The 18,541-nt window shown below is 35.6% G+C and overlaps 1 long non-coding RNA gene across 3 annotated transcripts in view; it reads left to right on the plus strand.

Annotated features, from left to right (window-relative positions):
* The window catches only part of LOC141513230 (uncharacterized), a 46,125-nt gene that overhangs the window by 6,197 nt on the left and 21,387 nt on the right, over positions 1 to 18,541 (plus strand). For 2 of the 3 annotated variants that reach the window (XR_012475739.1, XR_012475742.1), the window contains exon 3: positions 1,332 to 6,085. This is a non-coding gene — a long non-coding RNA (uncharacterized LOC141513230). The remainder of the gene's footprint in view (positions 1 to 1,331; positions 6,086 to 18,541) is intronic. The other variant, XR_012475740.1, reaches the window with a different exon arrangement.

Here is an 18,541-nt window from a genome sequence, read left to right on the forward strand (position 1 = left end):
CTCAAGCCTCTAAAAACCAGAACTCATCTTCCCTGCTAAATCTGTTCCTCCTTACAATTTTCCTATTTCTGTTAAGGCTCAGAATCTTTCTTCTCCCATAGTTCAACCAGTTGCAAAGTCTTAATTATGCTTCCTTAACATATTTCTTTTTTCCACTTTTTCTTCACTCACATATCTACTGATATTTAAGGCCTTACCACTGCCCTGTAGCTTCCTTCCTAACTAGTCTTTGCTTCCCCTCTCTTTCCCTCCCCTCCAATCCAACCCAAGCTAATTACAAAAAAAAACACCTTCATAAGGTTCAGATCAGATTATGTCACTCCCCCATACAGAAATATTCAGTAGCTCCCTTGAAAAAAAAAATAAAACCCTCACAGTGTTCAGCCTAACATTTAAGGTCCTAAGTAAGCCTCCACCTCCCTTCCCAAAATTGTTTCCCAAAAACTGCTGTTCCTAGTGTGCATTTTAGGAATAGGGGATGACTTGGGTCAGTCCATGGAGATGCAAAATAAACTGCCAAATTGAAGGAGTAGTTCATAGTTGAATTTGACTAGAATTGATCTCTGTTTCATTCTTTACACATCATAATTGTTATTTTTAAATGAAGTTTGCCTCCAATTCTTTCCAGGCCTTCTAATACATCCTGAGTACCACTGCCAAACTTTCCTAAAACATCATTTTCATCAAGTCTGTCTCCTATTCCCAGACCTTCATTGAATCCTCCATTAATTGGGAAGGATGTCCAAATGGCTTAATCTAGCCTTGATGACCTTCAATTACTTGGTCCTATTCTGTATTACATGTAAAATAAAAAACTCTCAGATCAACAAAAATGTCTCAAGATTGGCTCAATCTGGCTAAATAGGATGCAGTACTTCCATATATATCACAATAATGCATAATAAAAATGAAGAAGCTAAAGAAATATGGAAAGACCTATATGAAATAATGCTAAGTTAAAAAAAGCTGAACTAGAATTATAATATCCATATGGACTACAGCTGTGAAAAGAAAAGCATTTTATCCATATGTGAATGTATAATTATAGGCATCAAAATAACATGATTGGTAAGAATTATTGTTGACATTGATACCTGTATGTTTAAGCATATTTTATTGTGAATAAGTTATATTTTAGTGTTATGTTCTTAAATAATTTTTCAGAATAATAAAAGGAATGGTGATGATAATCATTCTAAAGGGCTTTAAAAAATAAAGGATTTTATATTTGATCCTGGATGTACTGAGGAGATATTAGGGTTTTTTAAATATGATGTTGTATTTTTATAACATCTTGTTTCCTCCTGTATCCCTTCTCTTTCCCTTACCAGAGAGTCATCATCTATGTAATGAGGCTATTCCCCAGATGAAGCATGGAGTCTTCTTGTGTGACCTGAAGAGAGGCAGAATAGGTATTTCTAAACCTTCTCTATACCTCCTTTCTTCCTCCACCTCCCTCTTCTCTGGAGGAGATTTTCATTCCTGCCAGAATGGGAAGGAAGAATTGGGGCCAGAGGCAATCTCTCTGCTCTCCTCAGAAAGAGAAGTACTGGGTTAGAATTATACCCATGTGATCCCTTAAATATTATTAGTTTAAGTCAGTGAGACGAGTAAGGGAAAAGATACAGAAGGAAACTATGGTGATATTTTTAAAAAAGAAAAGATAAACCATGTTTTTTAAAAACTCAAAAAAAATTCCATTGAAAAAAGGTTTTGTAGGTTACATAATGAGAATTTTAAAATGCAATGTTGCCTGTTTATTTTGTTAAATATTTCCCAAGTATAGTTTATATTTTATATACTATATTTTATATAGGCACATGCTTGAAATTTAAGACTAGGGGATGTAGTTTTCAGGTTCAAGCTAAACTCCTGATTGATGGGGTTTTTTTCCGGTAGCTGTTTCTTAATGGGAAAAAAAAGGACCCAAGCTTTATATCTAGGTTCTACTTCTTCCCAGCAAATAACAGTTCACAATGAACACACATAGCAAAACAGAATCTAAGAAACTATAAATAGGAGACTATATTCCAGATATTAAAATAAAGGAGCTCTCCCAGTACAATCAAAATAACTCAGCTTAACCCAGAGAGTCTCAAATCTCACCCTAATATAAGATAAAAGAACGTGATGGAGATTGCTAGCTATTTTTCCCACAGTCTTTTTCTCCTTTCAGCAACTTGAATTGTGGTTGCCATTTTTCATCTTCTTCTCTCTCAAAGCTTAAATTTTGCCAGAAGAGCCAAACCTCTCCATGAAGATATGAAATTGATCTCTACCAATATAGAGTCCCATACCAATTGCCTTTGAAGGTTTGGGTTACACATATAACAAATAGTATTTTTTTTTAAAGATTTTTAAAAGGGGGGGGAAGAAGGAACAAATTAGCATAATTGATTACATGGAAAAAAAATCCAAAGAATATATAACACATGAATTTCACACCTCTGCAAAAGGAGGGGGTATCTTCTCATCTCTTCTTTTGAACCCTACTTGTTCTTTATTATCTTGCAGCATTCACTTTTGATTTTTTTCTAAGAACATTTTCATATTCATTTTGTATATTGTTTTCTTGGCTCTACTTCTTGCAGTCTTCATCATGTCATGAAACTCTTTCCATGTTTCTCTTGTATTTATAGTTGTCATTTCTTAAGACATAGTAATATTCCATTACATTCATGTACCACAATTTACTTAACCATTCCCCGACTGACAGGCATCTACTTTATATGAGACACTATTTTATTAAATAGAGAAGGGTAAATCCTCAAATATCCTTTAGGAAAATCAAATATCCTTTCCCAACCCACATACTCTCATATGTTATTATACGACCTTAGAGAAGAGCTCTTACATCAGTGTTATCCAGGAATACGTATGAAAGATATATGTGTTTGGATCAACTCATTCCTTCAGTGTTGCAGGGCTTATCAATGTCATTTCTTAAATTCCTTTCTTCCCTACCCTAGGGTCCTCTGCTACTCTTTTTGTTCCCTCTACTGCAATGCTCTTGAGGAATATCCTCTGCTGGGCATCTTCACTGCTGAAGCTGCTATTCTCTGCTACCATCTGCTGGTTTTCAACTACTGAAAAGCAAAAAAGAGGGAGGGGGGTCTTCCAGCTCTTAAGCTTGATAGCACCAAGCACTATCTTTAGCTATTTTGTCATGTCACCTCATTCAGGCAGCTGTACCAAGTCTGCTAGCTAAAGAAGCCTTTAGGCGTTTTTTTAAAGCATATCGTTTGAACTGATTCTCCTCTGTCTTATGGACTTCTCAGTCTAGTATATGAATTATGATTTAAAAAGAAATCCTTTTAATTTCCGTCATAACCTTGGTCTGGGTGCCATTTCTAGGGGATTCACTTAGCAATACACAAAGGACCTTTGGAGAAGCTTCATAGAAGAGATTCTTCTCACCCTGCCCCCATTATTCTTCTCATGTTACATGCAAATCACTGGGGCCCACACAGAGCAGAAAAGGCCATAAAGGGGGAGTGACCCTTTGCCTGCTTCTCCTCATGGGGCTGCTACCTACTTTCATCCCCCAACTAAATCACAGTCTATACACAGGTATGATTTATGTGTGAACATTATAAACAGTCTTCAGTTGGTACTCAGTACACAAAGTTAATCCCCAGTTCTCAGAACGTGTGCATGTCCTCATTCTAATTACAGAAAAAATATATAGAACAAAAAGAAAGCATATGTCATGACAATTAAAAGAATCAAGTTGCTGAAAGTGAGACCAGAATATGCTTAGGCATTAATCTTCTTTCTCTCTCTTTTTTTTTTTTTAAAAGATTTTGTAAGGCAAATGGGGTTAAGTGGCTTGCCCAAGGTAAATTATCAAGTGTCTGAAATCGGATTTGAACCCAGGTACTCCTGACTCCAGGGCCGGTGCTTTATCCCCCTAGCCACCCCTCTTTCTCTCGTTTGAACCCAGGCAGGTTGTGCTGTTTAGAGAGTATAGGACCTGGAGTAAGGAAAACGAGTTCAAATCTAACCTCAGACATTTTTACTAGCTGTGAAACCCAGGGGAAAGCAGCTTGTTTGCCTAAATTTCCTCATCTGTAAAATGGGGATGATCATAATATCACTCCCTTCCCAGGATCTAATTGCTTTTCTTCTTAGTTATTTGGATGAACTGGGTCAGTCCTGAGAATCCTCCTAGTTCTCTGAAGAGAGTGTCTAAGGCATTTTTCCAGAAGTCTTGAGTTCTTTACAACTCCACCTTAGAGACCCAAGGAAAATAATCTAAAGCTAAAATTTGACTCCCTCTAGATACTACCAAAAGGGGGAGGAGTAGAAAGATACTCAGGGTAGGATAATAATCTGCTATAGGGCAGCTATTTATTTCTCCACACAAAAGAAATTCAAAATAGACTCACAAAAAGCTCACCAGTGCTCCCATTAACAAACACTCAAAGCAAGAGACAGTAATTTAAAACTAGTCTGGGAATAGTCTCTGGGGAGGGTGAGACTTAAAGCCATTAAAACATAAGGTTTGTGAGACTGCTAAATAGTTAGATTTCACAGCAGCCCTGCTTTGTCTCATCAAAGTCCTTGCTGTCGGTCTTCCAAGCCTGGCAGGGGCCTGGGGAGTCCTCCTCCAGAGTGTGATCCTCTGCTCTGATGTAGTCAGTTAACAGAACACTGCTGCTTACAACGAGTCAAATCCAGCGGAGGAGGCCCAGGACCTCCAGACCTCTCAGATTCACTAGGCTACCTCCAATACCCAATGTGACCCTCTCAGCATTGCTATTTGATAGCAGAAACAGAAAGCCAAAGGAAAAAAAAAGACATCTAAAGGCTTGACAACCAGTGTGAGCATCGGCTTGACCTAAGGCAACAGATGTCCTTTAGCTGCCATGTGCTCCCAGCTCACCCTTTCTGGTGAGATGAGGGAAGGGTAGTCCCTCCATAACTCTCTACTGGTGGAAGAATTATTTGCCATATGTTAAATTGCCCAGGATCAACCAAGCATCCATCCTTTCAGTGTTGAGTCACATGTTTCTCTAAAAAAAAACTGTCATAGGCTTAACACTTCATGGAATGTGCTCTAGCCAGAGCTAAGGAAGCCAACTGGTTACCCCTTTACATATACATTTGTGACTATAGATCAAACATGCAGATCTTATGCAATACATATAAAACTTTTCACATATTAGGCTCATTCATATATAAAAACCACTTAAGTCACCTGCAAGAAAAATAATGTATTCTCAGACAGTGACAGCACGGATGCATAATATAGAAGCTGAGTGTCTCACTGGAAAGAAGGGCCTGGGGTCAGGGTGACCTGAGTTCAAATCCAACCTCAGACACTGTGTGACTCTGGGCAAGCCCTGTTTGCCTTACTTTCCTCATTGGTAAATTGAGCTGGAAAAGGAAATGGCAAACTACTCTAGTGTCTTGGCCAAGAAAACATCAAATGGGGTCATAAAGTATCAGACAATTGAACACACACAAAATATACATATAGATCATATATAAAACAGCATGTTGCAGCTACATACAGTATTTGGAAGAGCATGAACATATTAAATGTACTTCATCAATATCTGTATGTGTAACCTCTACTCCATCATACAGCTGGAACTTCACAAGTCACCTGGGGCTCCCTGGCCAGATAGTGGATTCCAGGAGGTGATATCCTAGGTGAAAAGTTCTGGAGAAACAATAAAAAAATATCCCTATATGTTTTGCTCCTTTTTTTTTAATTAATTGGATTTATGGGAAACTGGGAATGTGTACAATCAAGAGCAAAATCTTTGACAAGATGGAGCTAGAGAAGAAACAAGTATTTATAGGATGGGATAGGGCAGAAGTGAAGTATACTGAGAGGAAAGTAGTGTTGGAAAAAAAAACAGTTAAGGGAAGAACAATTTTTATTTTTTGTTTTGTTCAGTCACACAGGAAAAGAGTTGCCTGGTCCTCCAGTCACCATAAGTAGTCTCCTCCACTCTTCAGTATTTCATCTTTCCTAACATGGAAGGCAGAAGTAAAGATCTTGAAGCTTCCTATATCTTAAACCTATGTCTTCAGAAAAATAAATTCTTTGTTCAACAGTTAAGGAATACTTAAGGTACAGTAGTATATAGGTAAGTGGTAATTCAGTAGATAGAACCTTGGACATGGAGAAATGAAGATCTGACTTTATATCTAGCCTCAAATACTTAGTAGCTGTATAACCCTGGGCAAATCATTTAACTTCTTTCTGCCTCAATTTCTTTAATTGTAGAATGGGGATAATAATAGCACCTACATCCCAGGGTTGTTGTAAGGATCAAATGAGAGTCTTTAGTTCTGTATAAACATGAGCAATTATTTATTGTTGGTCAGTCATGTCTGACTCTTCATGAACCCATCTGGGGTTTTCTTAGCAAGGGGAGTGGTTTGCTATTTTCTTCTCCGGCTCATTTTTACAGATCAAGAAACTGAAGCAAACATGGTTAAGTGACTTGACCAGGATCTCACAGCTAATAAGTATCTGAGATTAGATTTGAACTCAGGAAGATAAATCTTCCTGTTTCCTGGACCAGCATTTTATCCACTGTGCAACCTAGCTTCCTTATTACAATTTATTGATCCCTTAATGTGAACAACGTTTTGTTCTAGAAATTATGAAGTATACAAAGATGTGAAAGACATAATATCTGTTTTCCAGGGTCTGATAAAATCTTTTAAGTACCTCCCTAATCATCAGGAAAAATCTAGGGGACAAATATTTCATCAATCAACCATGTCTCAACCTTGAAAATTCTAGTTACCCAACTGATGATCCAAATAAAACTGATTTATTCCAAATGGTATTTAGCCCTGAACCTGGGGCTATAATTTATAATACTTTGAGTAAGAGCCTACTTTGTAACTTAGATTCTTTCACATATTTTAAAAGCCTGTTTCCATAGAACTGTGGAAATGACCACATGTGCATTATACTTATATTAGTCTGCTCCAGCTTGCTTCAGTTTTCCAAATATTTGTCTTACATCTTCCATCCTTTATGCACAAATATAAAAGGAAGAGATGATATGATTCCTCTCCCATTCTAGCTTGGTTGATGTAGTCACAAAAGATACTATTTTAATAAGTTAACAAGGTATAATATCCTAGGATTCATGTATGAGGTGAGCACACCTCTTAGACTGAGTCAAAAAGGGAAAAATAGTGAACAGCAGAGCAAATAAATTAATCACATTTCTGAGGACTTTAAGTAATTAAATTAATAACTAAAAAATTAAGCACTACACAAAGAGCCTCCCTCCCCATCAGCCATATTTCTTGGAAAGATTGTTGCTGGACATGTGGGCAGCTAAGTGGTAAAGTGAATAGAGGGTAGTCAGGAAATCTTTGATCCCTGAATTCAAGTCCAGACTCAGATATTTACCAGCTGTGACCTTGGGCAAGTTAGTTAACCAACTGTTTCCCTCCGTTTCCTAATCTATAAAGTGAATTGGAGAAGATTATAGCAAACCACTTAAGTATCTTTGCCAAGAAAACCCCAAATAGATCATGGAGAGTTGAACATGATTGAAAAAAATGACTGATCAATAACACTGGACCCATAGGAGATACTTCATCCACTTGCGAGCAGAGATATATATACTAGAGACAGGCATGAATTAAGGTCCTTTGATGGACAAAAAAGCTTCCTGCAAACAGATTTTTGAAAGGAGATTACCTTGATTAACTAGATAAGCAGTCCATTTAGCAGAAATGCTACAGCCAAGGGGAGCTATATAAGGACTCTAATGAAGAAAGAAAAGCCTTTTAGGCCTTGCAGTACCATAGTTATGAGGTGCCTTTGTCACACTATTTATTCTACATGTGTGCTTAACAACTACTAATACTATAAATTTGAGCCCACTCTTCCCATGGATCTTCCAGGATCAAAATGAAGGATGAAATCCTTATTTTGCCTCTCAACCCATGTGTTAATTTAGACCATGATTTCACTTCTACTTTCTTCTAGAAATCTATTAACAGCCTAGTTTGTATTAAGGGATTCAAAATTTAACCATGGTTTCTATCATAATAATTTAAAAGGACATTTTTATAGTCAATGTTTAGAATATACAAAATTCTAGATTCTGTTTGGGCTACAAAAATTTGAATTGATATTCTTATCATTGCTATTCTTTTTGTTAACCTGTTCACACCTGTTTCATAACACTGCTATTAAAATTAAAATTGTCCAGAAAAATCTTTTGTCACTTGGAATTCTAATCTTAAATAATATTACATAGAGCTGTATTCTAGCACCTATTCTTTAAAAACAAACTAACAAAAACCCTACAATTTTATTTTGATACCACAAACATTTATAAAAATTTCCAAACATATTTTCTAATAAAGTTCATTTCTCCAGAAAAGTTGAACACAGTCAATAGTGCATGTAGCTCATGGATTTTTAACAAAAAAGGAAGATTGTATTAACTCTAATAATTTGGTACCAAGATAATGACTTTTTTTTAATCTGAGTTTTATATCTTTTAGAATTATCTTTATATCATTGGGATCATTGTTTTTTTGCTTTGCTCTTTTGGCTCTCCTTTCTTTATTCCACATCTCTTCATATGTTTCTCTATAGTTATTTGAATTTTTCACGTTTGTCGGTCCTTAAAGCACAATAAGGAATTCATACATCTTTCCATTCTATTCCATTCATATATCACAGTTTGTTCAGCTATTCAGCAATCATTGGCCATATATTTTGTTTCTAATTCTTTGTTATCATAACAAGATTTCAACAAGGTTAAGAAAATACAAATATTTTCATACACATGAGTCTTGTCTTAATGTCATTCTTCTTGGAGTATAAACTGATTTGATAATGGGATTGCTGAGTCAAAGGATATGAACAATTTACTTTTCTTGCAAATTATTTTCTGGAATTGTTGGACCAAATCACAATTCTACCAGCTGTGAATTAACATGCTTGTTTTCTCAAAGCCCAACTATTTTTTTTTCCTTCTTTTTCATATATAAGATGAAATGGAAAATCTGTTGTATTTTCATTTGCCTGGATATTTGGGATTTTGAACATTATTTGTTAGTTTTGTCATTTTTCTCTTTATCCTCCCATTTGATCTTAAATAAAGCTGGGGAAAATATCAATTTTGAATGTGAGAGACTTATGGCATGAAAGTTTAATGCAAAAATTTTCCTCAATCATACATTTTCTTTTAATTCTAATTATATTGGTTCCATTTGTGAAAACACTTTTAAATTTTGTAATCAAAATTGTTGATTTTGTCTTTTATAATCTATCAATATATGGCTATAAATTCTTTTCCTATCCACAGTTATGAAAGATGTACTTTCCATTTTACTCTAATTTTTTTATAATATTTAGATTATATAATATTTGAATCTATATTAATATATAGGTTAAGATGCTAGTCTAAATCTATTTCTCACTTAACTGCTTTTGAGTTTATCATTCTTCAAAGCATAACAACATTCCATTCTGTTCATATATCACTGTTTTGGTTAAATTATTCATCAAGCACTGGCCACATATTTTGTTTCCAGTTCTTAACACAGTGTTCTTTTCCATAGAGTTTGTGTTATTGAATTTATTATACTGAGGAGTACTTTAGATATTTCGTTTTGGGGATGTGTTTTTTTTAAATCTATTTCACTAATTACTTCTGTATTTTTTGGTCTAGTACCAAATAGTTTTGATAATTACTAGTTTGTACTATAAAGTGAGATCAGGCAATGCCAGGTGAGATCTGGCAATGCCAGATCCCTTTAATAACAATTTCTTTTATTCTTCTTGATATTATTGACATTTAGCTTCTTCATATGAATTTTTCTATTTTACCTAAATCCATAGTCCCTTTATACTGTACATTATTCTAATAGAATATAAGTTGCTTCAGAACAGGGACTATTTCTGTCTACAATTGTTTTACCTTGTACCTAGCATAGTGCCTGGTACTAAAATGCTTATTGAATTATTTTGATTGATTGATTGTTGGCATGGGCAAGTCTTAAACATCTTGGCCTTCAATTCCTCATTTGTAAAATGAGAGTGTTGTACTCTAAAGTCTCTTTTAGCTCTGAAATTATATGATTCAATGTGGTTGCTTAAACCTGACAATATTTATTAAAAATTAAGCTTGTAGAGGTGAAGAAAGGGAATAGTTCCAAGGATTTTTTTTTCATAAACAAGATCAGTTAGGAAAAGTGCTTACTATGCATCAGACATGATTGGGAATATGAGCAAGCAAGACAGTGTTTGACTTCATGAAGCTTATTTTCTATTGTTAATGAAATAAAAGAAAGGGAAGCTGGTAAGGAAGTGTGGGTGGGAATCTGGATCTTATAGCTTGGTCAGTGAAGAGGAGACCTGGATCTGGGCAAATTAGGTGACAGCGCCAAAGCATTTTTATGGTTGGTGATCTAAGCTTCTTGTGTGCAGGAGATGGAAATGGAGAATGGTATGGTTTGAAGCAGGTGGAGAAATGGGGTAGAGTCCTGGTTCTATATAGGATATAACAGAAGTTCATCTATCAGAGGGCAGCGTAGCTCCAGGGACAAAGTCCAAACTACTGGTAAAGAGGAGGTGAGAATATATGACTGGAATAGGAGAGGCATGGTTTGGAACTAGTAGCAAGGAAGCAAAGCCTAAATCTAAAAATGTTTCAGGCTGAAGTTATGTGTTCTTCATGTTAGAGAGAAAAGAACTTTAGTATTTCATCCAAATTCGTGTATCAGTGACTGAGAAGATTCCAGTCACTTTAATGGAAGAAAATATTGGCTCTACCTGCAGGTCTCTTGTTGTCCACATTTATGTTCATGTGAATTTTTCTTCCATAGATGTGAATATAAACCCAGTTCTTAAACTTGCACAATAAAATGACTCCCTTCTGATATCATGACTTTCTCTTTAACCTGAAACAGAATCTTATTAAGATTAAGGAATTATTCAGTTATGAATTGACTGCCATTCAGCCCTTGTGAAAGACTTTTTAGAAAATCTGATCTTTTATAGAAGACTGTTCACTGAACATATCAGCTGTACACATTTTTTCTAGGTTCTCTAGATACTATATTTATGTAGCAGGGTCTTTTAAAGAAGAGGAAAGCAACCAATTCTTATTTAGATTCTGTTTTGGTGAATGCACTCTTTTGGAGGCTCTTTTCACCAAGTTGTCTCCTTAAAAGGAATTCTGAGAACAATAAAATAAAATTAGCCTCTTAACTAATCCTTACTCCCTAAACCTCCTTACACTACTTACTTGCTTTTTTGAGGCTCAAATCTTTATATTTATGAATTTTGATTAATTTTTCCCCTTCCTTTGGGAAGTTACAGACTATAAAACAGTAAGCATTCTCTTTCATTTTACTCTAGAGCCCCCAGACAAGAAAAATTCAAACAAATCCAAAAGGATCTATTTTCTGTCTCATTTTTTTCCACTATGGGTACCATGCTAGCTGCTGCTCTGTCATTCATATTACATTCCCAATAAGAAAATACAAATACAAATTCAAGGTTGCTATAGTCAATCACACTTCTATCATATGCTAGTTTTCAGTATTAATTGAGTGTAAATGTAAACAAACTTTAAAGAACAGATGAACTTTAATATTTAATATTCGTTCTAGACAGGGAGAAAGTGGAAATGGATCAGGAAAAAAAAAGAAAGGAAGGAAGACTGGTTACTTATTTTATGCTCTCTCCAAATTTAAGCTGTGATTTCAGAGTGTGTTGTACCTTCTTTTCCCCATGAGACAGGAAGTTTCCCTTGTCAAACACAGTTGAAAGAGAATCTTGTTGCATTATCAGTCCATGTGGGGGTTAACTCCTTCAGGACCTAGAAGAGAAACACTTCGAATTTTCATCCATCTCTAGTATGTATTGATCCATATCTCCATGGCAGAGGGAGCAAAGCTTTGGGTTAAAAATGCAAAAGAGGAGTCAGTATTCTGTGTTTAATTAAGTAATCAGGGAGTAAAGTACCTTTATCACATTATCTCAGTCAACACAGAAGTTCCTTCATTGAGTTAGAATTTAACATTTTTGACTTTCTAGAGAACCTCAATAGAAGAACTCTCCATTTGAACAATATAAATGTTTAAGATAAATCTTTATACTATTCCTTTAAACTCTAACACTTTATTCAGTGTCAGTGTACAGTATATGGTTGTAACTTTTCAAAGATAACAAGAACAATATATCTTATTCTTTATTATACAAGTTGTTTATTTATTATTAGTTGCTTATTAGAGACCTCAGGATGATCTTGGGTAACGAAACCATCTCATAGAAAATAGAAGAGAGGGGCAGCTAAGTGGCACAGTGGATAGAGCACCAGCCCAGGAGTCAGAAGGAACTGAGTTCAAATTCGACCTTAGACACTTAATAATTACCTAGCTGTGTGACCTTGGGCAAGTCACTTAATCCTACTGCCTTGCAAATCACCCCCCCCAAAATAGAGGAGAAAGGGAGGGAAGGGGGAAAGAAAGAAAGAAAGAAAGAAAGAAAGAAAGAGCCTACTATTTTATTTTATTTTTTATCTCCTTTGAACTTCACTGAGGTAAGAATTATTATACTTACTGACTGAGGGGTAAGTTTTATTATTATCACCACTATACAGTTGAGGAAACTGAGGAAAACAGATTTAAGTGACTTGTCCAGGGTCACACAGTGAGTAAATGTCTGAGTCATTTAAACTCATGTCTTCTTGACTCCAGGCCTAGTCTTCTATTCATTGTGCCATCAGTGGACTCTAAAATAAATAAAGTAGGTAAGAACATTTTATGATCCAGAAAAGATATTTGAGCAATACAGAAGGCTTTCTTTAGCCCTCTTCCCTCTTAACCTTTCAGCAATATTTAATTATATTGAAAAAATTCAGAAGGGCACATAAGGCTAATGTACATAAATGAACATTTTCAATTTTTGATATTGTACCTTTTTATTCTTTGAATAATGAAATGTTTGTGTTTATTAAAAGTTGTTAAGTGTATAATAAAAAGGAGAAAAATTATAATTTTGACTAGTCTTTTCTTAAGAGAAGAAACTGATATGAAGGGAGGAAAATCTTCCTGGGGTCAGGAAAATGAGTTTAGATGCAGCTTCAGATACCTGATAATTAACTGTGTGATCCTGGGCAAGTCAGTTAACAATCAAGTCTGCCTTAGTTTCCTCAATTATGATATTAGGATAATGATAGCACATAACTCCCAAGGTTGTTGTGAAAGTCAAATAAGATTGAATTTGTTAAATGCATAGTAGCTGTCTAAGAAGTATTTTTTTCCTTCCTACCTAATACCCTCTCCTTCATTGGTTTCTGTGATACTGTTTTTTTCTGATTCAATTCAGTTTAATTCAACAATCATTTAAGTGCTTAAACAGAAGTGATATATAAACTGTAGATAAGTCAAATATTTTTGTCCTCAGAAAGTTTATCTAGATGACTGAGTTTGGAGTCAGGAGGACTTGAGTTCAAATTCAGCCTCAAACACTAGTTGTGAAATCCTGAACAAGTAACTTAATCTCTACTTAATCCATTGGAGAAAGAAATGGTAAACCCCCATACATGGTCATGGAGAGTCAGGACATGACTAAACAGTGGAGCAGATGAACAATTCTTCCTTAATAACTTTCTCCTCTTTGTCTTTTCTATTGGTTCCTCTTTCTCCTGCTATTTTCTGCACGTATAGAACAGTGAATAATCCAAGTTAATAATTTTGGTCTACAGGAATATTATTGTATTTAAAGTAGTTTACATACAGTTCTCTTATCCTGTCACCAGCATTCCCACCTTGCTTGGTTCAAAAGCTTTGACTGAAATTCTATCCTACTTCTTATCTTTATACTAGTACAGCACAATCAACTAATATCTATGTTAATACTGCTGCTCAAGGAAGAAGAGTTAACCTAAACAAGGATTCCCATTGGAAGTCTAGTGAAGCCTATGGACATCTCAGAATAAAGTTTTAGTGCCTAAAATAAAATACATAGGAATATAAAGGAAATGGTAATAGAGTTATCAAAAAAAAAATTCACAGACCCTTCTTAAGGACCTTTGACCTAAACAAATGATTAGTTTTTACAATTGAACTACAAACAAAAGGATGGCTGCCTTTTTAATTCATTATTGGAATTGGGCTGGGAAATACCTTGGTTAACTTGATGAGCATTATAAAATTGTAAGCTTTTGTCCCAAACCCACCTCACGAGCATACTTTCCTAATTTTTTGGAAGGAAGATTAAAATAGTTATCCTACACATTTGAGGATTAGAGCTACTTCTAAAGTGATCAATTATAAGCCTGCCCGGGGCCCGAATAGTAAGGTGATCCTAGGGTGTCTGAGGCCAGATTTGGACCCCAGTGCTCCTGGCTCAAGGGCCATTGCTCTGTCCGCCACCCAGCCACTCCCTCCTATTATTACTATTTATTTTATTTTGGGTCTTTTTTTTGTTTTTGCAGAGCAGTGGGGTTCGGGTGGCTTGCATGTCACAGGGCTGGGTGATTGTTGGGTGTACAAGACCGGATGCAGACTCCAGTGCTCATGGCTCCAGGGCTGGGGCTCTGTCCATTGCCCCACCTGGCCATACCTACAATTATTACTATTATTTTTTAATTTTAATTTTTTTCTCTCCCCTTTACTTTATCACTCAACCGAGTCTATATTTATGGAGGGGAAGGGGTATTTCGTTTACTCTTAAACAAGAATATTTTATTAACGTATAAAAAAATTATTTGTACAAAAATGAGAATAAATATTAAAGTGATCAATTATAGAGTCAGTTCTTTTCCATTTTCAGAGAGATTTGAGGGCAGATCAGAAACTGGGATTAGAAAGTATTCAGAATATTTACATTAGCATATTTTGTCTAATTATTGATCAAACTACCAAGAGAGAAATAAAAATAGGATTAAGGGACAGATTTCTTGAATCTAATATTTCCTGGAAAAATAGACTTAAAACAGTCCCTGCCCTCAAGGAGCTTTTTTAGTCTTATAGAGGAATATGATATTTATACAGATATGTGTTATGTAAAGAAGGGAGTGAAAGAAACAAAGGCTAGCCAACCAAACTGCCCCTGAAAATGTGAAAGAAGACAGAAGACTAATGATCAACTGAGGAGCTGCTCTAATTAGTCTTGAAAGAAGATAAGTAATCTAAAGAGGGTGAAAAAGATATTACAGGAATGCTGATTTTGCAGTTTTTTTTGTCAAAGATGTGGGAGGCTTGCCATTTTCTACTCCAGTTTATTTTACAGATAAGGAAACTGAGGCAAACAAGGTTAAATAGCTTGCCCAGGGTCACATGGCTAGGAAACGTCAAGAGGCCCAGATTTTATACTCAGTTTTCCTGACTCCAAGCCTCATGTGATGGCATATGCCAAATTAAGAGGCAAGAGGTGACATGTGGAATTCAGGAAATAGTAGTCTAGTTTGACTGGATTGTATGATGAAAGGAATAATGAGAAACAAGTTTTCTGCAAGGGTAGTTTGGCTTCCCAAAATAGAGAGCCAATAAAGAGCAGAAGTTTGTTTGTTTTTTTAATCTTTAAGGCAACAAGGGTGGAGGTGTTACAAGCTTTGGGTAGGGGAGCAGCAGAGTCAAATCTGTACCCTAGAGGCAGATTCTTGTGGTCCCTGAGTCTAGAAGAGTCTAGAAGGGGTTTGAAGGGGTGGAGACCAGATGCTGATAGACCAATAAAGATTGTTTCTTCAGAAGAGAGTTGATAAGGGCCCGATTAAAGAGTGGTGGACACTTAAGTGGAAAGAAGGGAATACATTTAAGAGTTGTTGTAGAGGTTAACCAGGCTGGGTAAATAATTGGATATTCTTCTGGGTGAGCAATTAGAACTATCTGGACACAGGACCAATCTGAAAGGAAGAGTTCCTGCTGATGACTTAATGAGTTATACTCTGGATCTTTATTTAAGAAGGGAGCTCAGGCCAGCCACAGCTCATTCCCATTGAAGTGTAACCATGGACTTTCTCTACCTTCCCCCTGTACCTTTGTCTCCTCCCCTATTTTCAACTTCCTTTTAAAAGGATTATCCTTTCCTTTAGAATATAAGCTGCTTGAGGGCAATAAGATTTACCCCCCTTTTATTTGTATTTCCAGTGCTTAATGGCCTGGCTAACAATAAGAAAACATAATTATAAGTAAATATAAATGTTTGTTGAAGAATTGATTGACACATCATTCAGTTTGACTGTAAACTATTGATTATCAAACTAACCCTATAAATGTAACTGAAAGAGGCAAGCAACAAAATCTATAATGGTCCCAGAGATTGTAGAACCTGATCTGCTTTAAGGAGCTTAGCATTTTACTGAGATGCTATGTATAATGAACTCTTATTTTTTCATTCTTCTGAGACATCATTTTCTAAGAATGAAGAATGCACTAAAAGGTGGTCTGTCACAGAATCTGGAGCTATAGAAAGGAAAAAGTAAGATGAGGAAGCCTATAATTCATACCAAAAATATCTAAAGATATACAACAGGGAGACAGGGAACCTCAGTTATAATCTTTCAGAGGTAGAGGAAGAAGTTCTTGCTGTCAGGAGACCTAGAAGTCAGAAAAAAGATCCTGGTCTACCATAACTTTGATAACTAGACTGAATATAATCTATCATTAAGAACTGAAAGATTATGTTTTGCATGACTTCACATGTATAATTAATATCCTATTGTTTGCCATCTTGATGGGTGAGCAAGATATGGGAGGAAGGGAGAGAATTTGGAACAAAATTTCCCAAAATAAATATTGAAATATTATATATAATTGAGAAATATTTAATGAAATAAACATTTTTTAAAAAAAGTAAAGGATGGGGGCAGCTAGGTGGCGGAGTGGATAAAGCACAGGCCTTGGAGTCAGGAGTACCTGGGTTCAAATCTGGTCTCAGACACTTAATAATTACCTAGCTCTGTGGCCTTGGGCAAGCCACTTAACCCCATTTGCCTTGCAGAAAAAAAAATTAATTCCATGGTATATTTTTAGTAATATAATTACACATCAGGAAAATGTAAAACATTTATGCCTCCAAATTAACTGATCCCCTCATTTCCTGGTATCATGTGAGTTTAGATTTTATAATGGATTTGCCCTCATCAAAAGGGAACAGCAGTCTGGTAGCTATAAACCACTATTTAAGGATTTGGCAACTAATTCCCACAATTGAGACAATATGGCACATAGCAGGTGCTTAATCAGTATATATTGATTGTTTGATTTTCATGGACTCTAACCATACATGGTCTCAGACATGATTGCAATTTGTGGCCACTTTCTTCAGGAGAAGGCAGTGGTTAGACAACCACTTCCTATTTATTACAATCTATTATCTATAGGATAATGACCATGTGGAATAAGCTAATCAGAATATAAAATAATTAATATACTTCTACATGGCACTCACAACTAGTACTAAGTTCAATGCTTGCCTGTGATAGAATTTGCTAAACACAGTGTTAATGTTATGCCACCTGAAGTTTACCATTTTAAGTTGCCTAGGATGGATGATACCCAGCAACTCTGTATGGTAGATGACCCAAAGTCTGCCTCTCAATATGGTCAGATGAAAGAGATGTCTTAAAGCTGAAATCTAGTTAGTTTAGCAAGAATAGTTACTTTTATGTGAACAAGGAAACTGGTAAATAGTAGAGGGATACTCCACTGAGGTCAAGGAAGCACATCAACAAGACCATTCCACATTTACCTAAGCTTTAGATGATCAATATTCAAGTCTATTATCATTCACTGACTAAATTTGGTCACCTATAAGGTGAGACTGGTCAATCACTAAATAAATAAACATTTATGAAGGCTGAATCTGTGTTGTATAATCCCTACCTCAAAATAAGATGTTTCCTAGAGTTTTTAAAGATTTTATTAGGAATAAATATTCCCATCTGAATATTCTTCGAAATAAGTACAAAATTCATGAACTCTGGGACCATTCAAAGAAGCAGTACTATTTGATAGATTAGAAAAAATCATAACATAGAATTCAGAACCAGGAGACATGATATTTGCTAGATAATTTCATCCACTGGGAAGTGATTCATGTGGATTATAAGCTAATATAACAGGGAAGGTAGCAAAATGGAAGCAAACCATAGTGTGTGAATGTAGCAAGAGTGGTCCTTTGGAGTAGAAAGAATTCTCATCTACACATGGCAGAGCTATGTGTACCCCGAAAAGCAATATAACCACTGCTGGCATAGTATAGTTAGTTGTCACCATACTAAAAATATAGGGCAATTGTGGGGGGGAGAGGAATAACTAATTATTAAATACAACTGTGCGGTAGCAACTAGCTAATTAAGTGCTTTACAAATTCTATCTAATTTGATCTTTATAACCCTAAGAGGTAGATGTTATTTCATTATCCCCAAATTGAAGAAACTGAAGCAGAGAGCACTTAAGTGACTTGCCCAGGGTCACAAATCTAGTAAACAGATTTGAACCCAGATCTTCTTGACTCCAGGTCCAACACCTAGCTCCAAATTGAGCATGAAGAGAGGAGAGGATGCAGGTGCTCTTTGTAGCA

The sequence above is a fragment of the Macrotis lagotis genome, chromosome 2, assembly GCF_037893015.1.
Source record: "Macrotis lagotis isolate mMagLag1 chromosome 2, bilby.v1.9.chrom.fasta, whole genome shotgun sequence".
Taxonomy (NCBI): domain Eukaryota; kingdom Metazoa; phylum Chordata; class Mammalia; order Peramelemorphia; family Peramelidae; genus Macrotis; species Macrotis lagotis.